This window comes from Desmodus rotundus, chromosome 2 (genome assembly GCF_022682495.2).
Source record: "Desmodus rotundus isolate HL8 chromosome 2, HLdesRot8A.1, whole genome shotgun sequence".
Classification (NCBI taxonomy): domain Eukaryota; kingdom Metazoa; phylum Chordata; class Mammalia; order Chiroptera; family Phyllostomidae; genus Desmodus; species Desmodus rotundus.
In genome coordinates, this window is record NC_071388.1 from 84226447 (window position 1) to 84238472 (window position 12026).

A 12026-nucleotide genomic window follows, 5' to 3' on the forward strand; every position below is an offset into this window, starting at 1 on the left:
CCTGCGGTCCTGGTGTGTCCCAGCAGTGCTATCCGCATCAAGAAAAAATCACAACAACCCTCTCAGACTTGAAAGTGCTCATGATTTCTTGTGCTGCTTCTGAGTTTTCAAATTTGTTAGACATATGCCTACCTTTGGAAAACCTAAAGTCTCACTAACTCTTTCAAGTGTGAGTTATTTTCAATGGGATTGCTTTTGTTTTTCAAATATATAATTCAATTATAATGTTTCAGAATCTTTGCCAATGATACTGCATCCCCAGTTTGTGATATCTTGGTTATGCCTGCCACTCCTATGCCCTTCATTTTTGCTGCCTCCTCCACCCCCCACTAAATAGTCTTTTAATTGGGATATAATTGATATATAACATTGAGTAATTTTGAGGTTTAATGTGATGATTTGATACATTTATATATTGAAATATGATTGCCATGGTAGCATTAGCTAATATCTCCATCAGGTCAAATAATTCTCACTTCATATTGCGGTGAGAACACTGAAAATCCAGTCTCTCAGCATCTGTGGAGTGTGAAGGCACCCATGGGAGGCGCCACCAGATAGTCCCCATCTCCTTGGAAGGAGATCTCAAAACAACTTTGTAATATTGAGGGAAATCTCACCAAAAAAGTTACAGAATCTTCTAAAAAGGTATATAAAAGTAACTTGAGCCTTTACTAGGCGCTTCAGTTATGGAAATAACACACGAGGAGTTGAGACCAGCTTTAACTCCCTGCTGCTGCTTCATAGACATGTGGCCTGTGGCTCTAGGACTCGGCTGCAGTTTGGTGGGGCCCTGTCCCCTGCTGGGGCTTTCACTTATGTGTCACATTTGTCCCCCCACCAGCCCTGTGAGTAGATCCTCTTGTCCCCCTGTTCATGGATGAGCAAGCATGCTTGAAGGAGGGACTTGTCCAAAGACTTTCGGCTCAGACTCGGTACCTGAGGACGAGAACCCTCAGAGGTTAGACCAGACTGTCACCCCTGGGCTTACTTCTAACATTAATTTATTGTGATTCTATGATTTAAATTTTTTCTCATATTTAAAATTACAAAAAAGTTGACTGATGAAGAAAGTTTAACACAAAGAACCATAATAACTTGTATTTTTAAACCCAAGCACTCATTCTTCATAAATGCCTGACCTTGTCCCTCCAATCAATTGACTAAAAATATTTGGCTAATGGAATGATTTAAATAATTTTTTGTTTTCTTCCAGTCCTGGGTGGATTTCTAACTGATGTAGTTTTTTTTTCCTTCCTCCAGCTGGATTTGGTAAACATAACAAAGTTCTATATACAAAGTCACCTGGGCCTGCTCACTGCAAAACAAGATCCTTTCTTACTAATGGTTGGAAAAGTCAGTCCATAGAGTGTCAAAAAGCAATGTACCCCACAATTAATACTCAAGCACCCAAAGCACACTCAATGAATAGCCTAAGTACTGAAACTTTACTGGTTGGTGTGTAAGATAATTAAGGTGGAGAGGCCCGAGTCCCCACACAGGCTGCTGGAGAATGGATGGGAGACACCAAAAGGCCCTTTTGTGCGCTGCCACTGCAATGTCGTTGTGTGTCTGGGTGACCATGTCCCCACGATGCTCTGATTCTACACACACCCCAGGGGCATCGGTGGGGTCGGAGCTTAGCTTAGCTGCTTGCTGGGCTAGCACAGAGAGTGCCCAGGCGTGCTCATCTGACAGTGTCCCACGGGGTTAAGTCCTCGTGAATTTGTGCACAAGACTCCAACAATAGGTGGTTCTTCATTGTTCCCTCCACGTGCTGCCCGGAAGTCGTCTCCATCCTGCCAGCTCTCTAACCTGACCCGGGACCACACTGTGCACCGCTTCCTTCTCCAGCATCCAGCACAGGCCTCCAGCCCCGCTGGAGCTCTTTCAAACCTCTGAATTTTTACTAAAGGACACATTTATAAAATTATATTTATTTTTACCACATCAATCTCAAAGCCAAGCCAAAAGAATCAGAATAAATTTTAAAGGTTTTTCTCTGCTAGGGAAAGTGGACTCTCCATAACAAAAATGAAGAAATCCATAATAAAATGCACATAAATAGTATATACATATACTCAGTAAATACCCCCTCCCCCACCAGCAACACTATTTTCGTTTCTACTTGGTGCATTTCACAGTGTTTAACACTGAGCATATTTGTATGGCTGTGTAACTTCGTGCATGGAAACTGGAGCCAGACTACTGGAGTTTCAGTCCTGCCTTCGCTACTAACTAGCTGTATGACCACAAGCGAATTTATTCGTCATAATGTAAAATAGAGATATCCTAGGTCTACAATAATTTAATATCTGTGCATCACTTAGAACAGTGCCTGGCACGTGGAGGCTTTATTAGACTATTAGCAGTTATTATTTTTGCAAAATGAGATTAAGAAAAGAAGGGAGAGTTTTGATTTTCATTTACCACTACTTCTTCTTTTGTTTTGTGAACTTTAAAATAAGAAATACAGTTAGTTTGGAGTTGCCTAACTCTTATTCTACAAATATACTCTGCAAATATGTTTCACATTCCTCGTAACAGCCCCTGTTTTGTCATGTCAAAGCGCGGGCAGTGGTAGTTTCCCCAGCACCGATAAGCCCGATAAGCCGAAAGACCCGCGAATGGCCTGAGCTCCACAGCCGCCTAGAGAAAGTCCCCGTCACTCTTTCTCTTGAGTACCTCTTTTTTCTACTTGATACAACTTGATGAAATCACAGAAACTATTCTCCATCCCTAGACAAATAAATCCACCTAGAAAGTAAATAAAATGGAAAATGGAAATGGTATGTAGTTTCTGGTTACATCTTTTGTCTGTTTCTTTCAATCCCTGGCCGTGGGGAACATGCTTCACTTTTTCTCTGTACGGGGTGTGGCAGAAGTAGGTTTACAGTTGTGAGAACAAAACAGAAGTTTATTCTTGGATTGTTATTTCTTAATTATTGTGTTATCTTCCATTTGGACAACTGTATACCTACTTTGGCCCCAGCCTGTATAATGTTTTCATAGTATGAAGGTCAGATTTGCTTGCATTAAATGTACAATTGCATCTGCTTTGATCTAATCAATGTATACACCTCTGTAACCACGATCCTTCAAATCACCTCTGTAATTACCGTGCACTCCCTTCACCTCCAACCCCCAGCCCTGGTCTCAAAGGCGGTCACTGTGCTGATTGTTATCACCAAGATTTGCCTAATCTTTAACCTCGTGTAAGTGGAAGTATACAGAATGTACCCCTTTTGTCTGACTTCTTTCATTTAACACAATGCTTCTGAGATACATGTGTGAATTATTTTATTTTGAATTGCTGAGTGGCATTCCATTGTTATGATATGTCACATTATTGTAATCCATTCTCTTGTTTATGGACATTTGCCTAGTTCCCACTCAAGATATTATAAATAATACGGCAAAAATCAACATTCTTATCCAAACATTTTGGTGGCCACGTGTTTTTATTCTCTACTGGAAATGGAATTGCTGGGTCATAGGGTAGATATTTGTCCGTGAGAAATTGCCAGGCAGCCTTCCAAAGTGTTTGTCCTTCATGCGCTTCCCACCAGCCGTGTATGGGAATTTCGCTTCTTCCTCGCCCTTGCCTAAATTTGGTGGTGGTGTTCTGTTCAATTTTAGCCATTCTAGGAGGTGCAAAATGATGTCTGATTGTGGCTCTAACTCACATTTCTCTGAGCTCTAGTGATTTTGAGGCCCGCACACTTCCTGCTCGTCTTCTTTTGTGCGGTGACTGTTCGACTGTTCAGCCAATGATCTTACTCGTATTTGCCTTTAGTGACTGGTTTGTAAGAATGCTTTGCCTATGCCATAAAAATCCTTTTTTATAAATACATGGTGAATATTTTGTTCTAGTCTGTGGCTGGATTTTTTTTAATATTGTCTTTTGGTGGACAGAAGTTTTTGATTTTGGTGAAAAAAATATATCAATTCTTTCATATAATGTTTAGTGCTTTTTGTGTTCACTCCACAAAATCTTTGCTTTTCCCAAAGTGGCAAGTATATTCTTTTTATTTCTCTTTTAAAAACTTTATAGTTTTAACTTTTACATTTAAAAATCTGAAACATAGGATTTTGTGTATGGTACAAGGTGAAGGTGGTGTATTTGCTTGTTCTTTTTTTGCTTTTGTTGTATATATGTTTATCCGGTCACTTCAGCACCATTTGCTAAACAGACATTCTTTTGACCTTGGCACATTTGTCATAATAACAATAATAATGTGATTTCTTCAGTTTTGATATTCTGCTCATGTTAGCAATCTTATTTCTTTGCATTTCCATGCAGATTTTAGCAATTTGATAATTTCTACCAAAATATAAAAACTTTAGAGATTATGGTTGCTTTGAATTTATAGCTAAATTTACCTTAAAAATATTTAGCCTCCCAATTCATGAATGTCATATATTTCTCCATTTATTTAATATTTTCCATTTTTCTTAACATTTCATAGCTTTTAATACAAACATTTGACATGCCATATAAAATTATAAAATTTATTCATGTTTTATGTATTTTGTAGCTGTTATAAATGCAATTACTTTGTCATTTTTATTTTCCAGTAGTTTTTTAATATATTTTATTGATTATACTTTAACAGTTGTCCCATTTTTTCTTCCCTTTACTCCCCTCTGCCCTGAACACCCCTCCCACCGTATTTATTCCCCACCTTAGTTCATGTCCATGGGTCATACATATAAGTTCTTTGGCTTCTCCGTTTCCTAAAAAAAAAAAAAAAAAAAAAAAAAAAAAAGACTATTTTCAATTGTTTATAGTAGTATATGAAATTATGATGAATTTTTCTTTTGAAATGCATACAACCCTTTTCCTAAATTTATTTCTTAGTTCTATTAGTTGTTTTCGGATTCCTTAAGATCTCTATAAAAACAATCATCTGCAACTAGAGATGGTTTTACCTGCTTCTCTTCCGTTCTGTACGCCTTTTATTTCTTTTCCTTGCTCTGTCGCGCTCACAGTGAGCCCCACACAGTGTTGAATAGCATGGTGATGGCAGATGACTTCACACGTCCCCAATCTGAGAGAGGGGATTGCTGGGGGCTTCCATTATGGATGATGTTAGCTGTGTGTTTTCCTGTGTCCCTTCCCAGAGTTAGCCGGTCTGTGAGGCTGAGGGCACAGTCCTCCGGACTGCCAAGTCTGCCCAAGGTTTCTGACCCCAACTGCAAGGAGTTAGGATCCAAACACAAAGTTAGAGGGAAGAATTCGCATAAGATCACCCTCACTTCTGATACCAACTCAAGTTTGGGGGCTTCCCCAAACCACTCCCAGGCATGGTAATTTTCTAGAAATACAGGACTCACTGAGACCTATTATACTCAAGGTTATGTTCATGGGTACAGATTAAAGGGTACATTAAAATTGACCAGGGGAAGAGCAGTATAGGGCAGAGTCTGGGAAGGTTCCAGATGTGAAGTTTCCTTTGTCCTCAGGGCTACGTTACTTCACTGGTACGGACATGTGGCAACAGTGGGGAGTATCAGCAGTCTGAAAAGTGTGCCCGAGGTGTAGGTTGCAGAGTTTTTACTGGGGCTTTATTGTATAGCCATGGTTGATTAATTGTCCATGTGGTTGAACTTGGTCTCCAGCCTTTCACTTTCCCAGAAGTCAGGATGATATCACATGGCCAAAACCACCCAAATCATATGGTGGTTCTTTTAGCTGGGGTCATCCCATACCCTAAGATTGCTGGGTACTGATGGCCCTAATCCGAAATACCTCCTCAGCACAAACTATCAGGTGGGATCTGAGAGGCCCGGCATGAATGAGAAGGCCACTCCTATCACTTGGAAAATTCTAATTATTTAGACGTATCTTCCAGGAACTACGGACAAAGACCAGACCTCTTTTTGGGCAAGGACAAATTCTTTACGACACAATGTTCTAGAACAGGTTGGAGAAAGTTTTAATATCCCTAGATTACTAAGAGTTTTTATCATAAAACATCGTTTAATTTCTCAAATGCTCTTTTTACTTTACATCAAATCTATAACTACAATATTTCTATAAATAATCATATTTTCCCATATTGTTTATTCTGGAAAAAAGGTAAATTGCATTAATTGACTAATGAATGTTAAGCCAGTTTTGCATTACTGGAATAAATCTAATTCTATTATGATGTATTATAATTTTTATATATTGATAGATACGATTTGTCGAAATTTTATTAAGGAGTTTTTTGTCTGAATTCATGAGGAATATTGGCATGTAATTTTCTTTTCTTGTAATATCTCTGTCAAGTTTTGGTTCTAGGGTAAGGTGGGCTTAATAAAATGGGTTGGAAAGAGTTCCATCCTCTTCTTTACTGAGTTTGTTACTTCCTTAAATGTTTGATATAATTTAATGATGAAACCATGTGGGCCTGGAGCTTCCTTCATGAGAGCTTTCTTTATTACAAAAATTATGATTTTAATTTCTTTAATGGATGTAAGTTTGCTTTTTGAATAAATTTTGGTAAGTTTTTCAAGGAAAATGTTCATTTCATTTAAGTTGTTGACATTTTTGCAAAAAGACGAGTATCCGTAGGATTCCCTTATCTTTTTTTACCTGTGAGTTATGTAGTGATAACACACTTTGTGTTCCAATATTGTTATTTTGGGTTTTTTTTAATCTCGCTCAGTCTGGTTTAGGGAGTTATCAATTTTCTTAATATGTTTAAAACTCTTGGCTTTGTTTTTATTGCTATTGTTTATTTTCATTTTAATTATTTTTGCTCTTATCATTACTGTTTTCTATCTTCTAGTGTTTAGAGTTTGACTTGCTCTTCTGTTTCTGATTTCATAAATTACATGAAAAATTTAGAGCATTGAGGTTAGCCTTTCTTCTTTTATAACACAAACATTTAAACTCTGAATTTCAATCTCACCACTTCGCTAACAACATTCCACAAATTTCAGCATGTTGTATTTTCACATTCATTCTGTTCAAAATGTTTTTAAATTGCTTTTTTTCTTTATGCGGAGTCATGTAACTAGAACTGTATTACATTCCAAACATTTCTCTAATTGTTCTGCTAAGACAACTTACTCTGTATGCTTTTACTCTGTTGAAATGCGTGGAGATTTACTCTTGTAGCCTGGCGTGCAGGCATGCGGTATTTCCTGGTAGATGCTACAGGGACACTTGAAAATATAGGTATTTGGTGGTTGACAGGTAGAGTGTTCTGTAGCTGTATGTTCAGTTAAATTAGATCATCATTTGTTTAAACCTTATCTTTACAAGTTTATTTCAAATTACTTAAAACCACTTCACATGTAAAGTAAGGTTATAATGCATTTCCACTGCTACAGCTACCCAGTACTGGCTACCTTGTCACAACCAGGCACAGTGAATTTTGATCCATTAATCTTGTCAACTACTGAGAAAAGTTCATTGAATTCTCTAAATAAGATTGTGTATTTTTTCCTTGTCTGCCCTTTGATTCTAGATGATATCTATGCTGGGTAGGGTAATCTTGGCTGTAGGTCCCTGCTTTTCCTGGCTTTGAATTTTTCTGGCCAGTCCTTTCTAGACTGCAAAGTTTCTTTAGAGAAATCAGCTGGCAGTCTATGGGAACTCCCCTTGAAGTAACTAACAGGAATAAACTAAAGGACTTCGTCATCACCAAACTATTAGTACACGAAATGTTAAAGAGACTTAGTTAAGAAGAAGGTCAAAACTATGCACAATAAAATGGCAAAAATATACAAATCTATCAACAATTGAACCTAAAAAAACAAACTAAGCAAACAAGAATAACAGAGACAGAATTATGGTTACAGAGAGCATTTTGATGGCTGCCAGACAGGAGGTATGTATGGGCGAATGGGTGAAGAGGTGAGGGGATTAAGAAGTACAAATAGGTGGTTAGAGAATAAACATGGGAATGTAAATGCAATATAGGAAATGGAGCAGCTAAAGAACCTACATGTGACCGATGGACATAAACAAAGGTGGGGGGGTAGCCTGCCTTTGGGGGGAGTGGGAGGTGCAGGATGGAGAGGGGGTAAAGGGGGAAAATCAGGACAACTATAATAGCATAATCAATAAAAGATAATAAAAAATTAAAAATATGATTTCTAAAACTAAAAGGTTATAAACTTAATTTTTAATGATGGCTGTGTGTACCAACTGGCTTACAAAATTCCTGAAAATGTAACTGGGTTCTCACAAGCCAGTGAGCGATGGCTGCAGAATACCCCCAGAGCAGACCAGAAGAGTGGAGACTGGCCACAGAGGGCTGCCGCGGTGTCTTGCAGTGAACCACGCTCCCTTGCAAGACGAGACAGCTGGGTCCCAGAGAGGGTCTGGGATTACCCAACCTCACACAGCCGATCTGTCACAAGGCCAGACAAACAGAGGTCCACAAGGACAGTGAAAGAGAGACCTTACTCATGTCTCGCTGCCCCAAGGAAAGGATTTCCACGGCTCGCTGTGGCCGCCAGAATGTATTTGTCACGGAAAGAACATCTAAGCCTACAGAAAATTTTCATACAAATTTACTTGAGCTGGCCTGGGTGAGGGCACAGTGGCCCCTTGGCCTTTCACTCAGTTCTGACTCTTGCCCTGCCAGTGCTCCCTGGTCTGCGCTTGTTCAGGGGACTCGGCGCTGAGATTGTCTATAGCTACGGGAAAGTATGGCGGAAAATTCACCATCGTCATTGCCAGAAGGAGCGATTTATGGCTTTGTTCTTTTCTTAAGCTTCCAGTTTGGCTTCACACTGTATCTTGCGTGGGCATTTATACCTAAATGGCTAAACTCTTTAGGCTTAACCTATTTGCCTCAAAAGTACTGGGCAACTGCATTGCCCATCTGCCCTTCACTACTATAGTAACTGGGTGTGTACTCTTTGGAGTGGACGTGACAAGTACCCCACCACTCAGCTCTGTTCATACAGTCACGGAACTATGCTTAAAGATCAACAACAGAAGAAACACCAAGGAGAGGCCATCCCGGCATTAAGGGGTATTCCTGTTAGTGAAGTAAACTGAATGTTCTTGCTTATAGCCAAAGAACGCTACACCCCAAACTGAATGTGTGTAGATTGCCATCAAACATTCATTTGACGTAACAATTTCAGCCACGATTAGCTCTCACTAATACCCAGTATGGTAATATTTTGAAAAATGTACGTTGAACTTCTGTGAGATAAATTGCCATTACTACTGAAAAAAAAGATTGTGTACTTGTCTGTCTCCCTCAAGTTCCGCCAGTTTTGCTGTATTCTTTCGTCAGGTACATACACTTAAGAGTTGCTGTGGCCTTTTCAGGTGTTGAACCTGTTATGATTATGAAATGTCTCTCATTATCACTATAATATTGCTCGTGTTGAATGTTCCATTGTCTGATATTAATATAGTTACACGGCTTTCATCAGCTTACTGTTTACATGTGTTTCCTTTCTATCTTTTTATTTTTAATTATTTATCTCTTCATATTTAAACTGCATCTGTGTGCAGTAAGGCTGACCGAACTATGACTCCAAGCTCTTGCCTCATTTTTTAAATACAGTTTATAGGCGCGTAGCCATGCCCACTGCTTTACATGCTGTCTGGTTCCATTCTGCACTGCCAGAGCTGAAGGGTTGGAACAAAGACCATATGGACTGCAAGCCTGAAATATTTGCTACTGAACCTTTCAGGAAAAAGAAAACTTAAGCCCTGCTTTAAAGCTTTGACTAGTCTCTCACTCCATAGTCTGACCATCTCTAACTTCCAATGGAGGGTTTAGCAAAGGTCCCTTTGACTTAATTATTGATAGAGTTAAGACAACCATCTCCCTATTTGTCTTCTTAGTTGTCCTCTGTTCCTCCTTTCCTGCTTTCAGGTACTCAAATAAGTGTTATATTACATTTTAATTGCTCTACCGGTCTTTTAACTATACCTCTTTGTAGCCATTTATCATGGTTATTCTTGGGATTACTATAAGGACCCTTAGTTTATATCATTCTACTTATATTATGATCTGAAATTCTTTTGCTGTCATAATTTTATTAACCTCTTCCATATCATCATGGTGTGAGGTTTATAGTATATGCAGTTGTGGTGGATATGAATGACTACAATAGCAAAAACGATGGGAGGGGCCAAATAAAATAATGTTTCAGGAAAGTCTTTCATATAATATATTTTATACATATATATGAGGTCTGTCTGGAAAAAGTCTAGCCATTGTTAATGTAAAAAAAAAAAACAGTTTGTGGGACATTCATGTAACCTGGCAGCCAAGGAGAGTGGACTGGGATGCACATGCATGAACGATGACGACTTCACTGTACCAGTCAGTGCAGGTGGTAGATGCCATGAGTGAGCATGTGCATTGAGTGAATGTCACATTCAGAATGACTGAGCCAGTAAGGCAACAAATCTGCATCAGATTATATGTTAAGTTTGAACATTCTTCAGCAGAAACTATTCAGATGATTCAGAAGGATTTGGGGGATGATGCAGTGAGTGCAGTGCAAGTAAAAGTGGGGCACAAACACTTCTAAGATGGGCACGAGTCTGTTGAAAATGATCCATGTTCTGGAAGGTCTGCAACAAGCAGATCACCTGAGAATGTTGAACATACATGGGCTGCAGTCAACAAAGATCGGTGGCTGATGGCGTGAGAACTAGAAGCTGATCTGGGGATTCCAAAAACTACTGTGTCCGAGATTTTGATGCAGGATCTCAGCATGAAATGTGCCGTGGCAAAATTCACTCCGTGGCTTCTGTGACCAGAGCAGAAGGAACATCGTGCTGCAGTTGCTAATGACTTGATTCAAGCCACTACCAGTGAACCGGATTTCCTCAAAAAGGCCATAGCCGGAGATGAATCGTGGGTCCGCAGCGATGATCCAGAAAAGGAGGCTCAGTCAGCCCGGTGGGAGTCGTCTGGTTCTCTGTGCCTGAAGAAAGCGCAGCAAAGTCACAACAAGATCAAGACCATGTTAACTGTGTTTTTTGATTGGGAAGGTGTTGTCCACCACAAGTACACCCCTCCAGGCCAAACAATTAATAAGGAGTACTACCTCAACGTTCTTTGTCGGTTGAGAGATGCAGTACCACAAAAAGGGCTGCAGCTGTGGGCAACTGGTGACTGGCAGCTTCATCATGACAACACACCTGCTCATGCATCATGTCTTGTGCAGAGGTTTTTGGTGAAACATCAAATCACCCAGGTGACTCAGCCTCCCTACAGCATAGATTTGGTGCCCTGTGACTTCTGGCTTTTCCCAAAACTAAAATCACCTTTGAAAGGGAAGAGATTTCAGACCATTCATGAGATTCAGGAAAATACAATGAGACAGCTGATGGCGATTTCAACAAAGGATTTTTCAAAGTGTTTTGAACAATGGAAGGGACGCTGGGAGAACTGTGCAAGGTACCAAGATGCCTACTTTGAAGGGAAATGAGGCATCATTGTCCTATGTACAATATTACTTGTATCTTATATATTCTTCAATAATTGTCTCTGTTTTCCATAGTACATGGCTGGGTACCTTCTGGACAGACCTCATATAGAAATAAATGGTTGTCTTTGTAAAAAAAATTTTTTTAATTATTTTATTGTTGTTCAATTACAGTTGTCTGCATTTTCTCCCCACCCCTCCCCCCACCCCAGCCAAACCCACCTCCCTCCTCTGCTTCCACCCTCCCCCTTGGTTTTGTCCAGGTGTCCTTTATAGTAGTTCCTGAAAACTCCTCTCCCCACTGTCCCCTCCCCCCTCCCCTCTGGCTATTGTTAGATTGTTCCTAACTTCAGTGACTCTGGTAAAAAATAATTTTAACAGTATTTATATTTTACTAATATGTACAATCTATATTTATTCTTTCCTGTACATCTGACTTTCTGCCTAGTTTCATTTCCCTTCAATCACAGAACCTCCTTTAATACTTATTTTAGACAGGGTTGTTACTGATGATTTCAACCAGTTTTCCTTCATTCAATTTAATATGCCTTTGCTTTGCTTTGAATTAAAGGGTCTTTTTATTGGATGTAAAATTCTGGTTTGAGAGCTTTTTTCCA

General features: G+C 39.4%; 1 protein-coding gene and 2 pseudogenes across 2 annotated transcripts in view; 2 read left to right on the forward strand and 1 right to left on the reverse strand.

Annotated features, from left to right (window-relative positions):
* ALCAM (activated leukocyte cell adhesion molecule) overlaps positions 1-12026 on the forward strand; it is a 192388-nt gene that overhangs the window by 172998 nt on the left and 7364 nt on the right. The gene's annotated exons all lie outside the window — the stretch shown is intronic.
* LOC128780223 (ragulator complex protein LAMTOR5 pseudogene) lies at positions 588-2654 on the reverse strand (annotated as a pseudogene).
* On the forward strand, positions 8653-10171 carry LOC112320406 (phosphatidylinositol N-acetylglucosaminyltransferase subunit P-like; annotated as a pseudogene).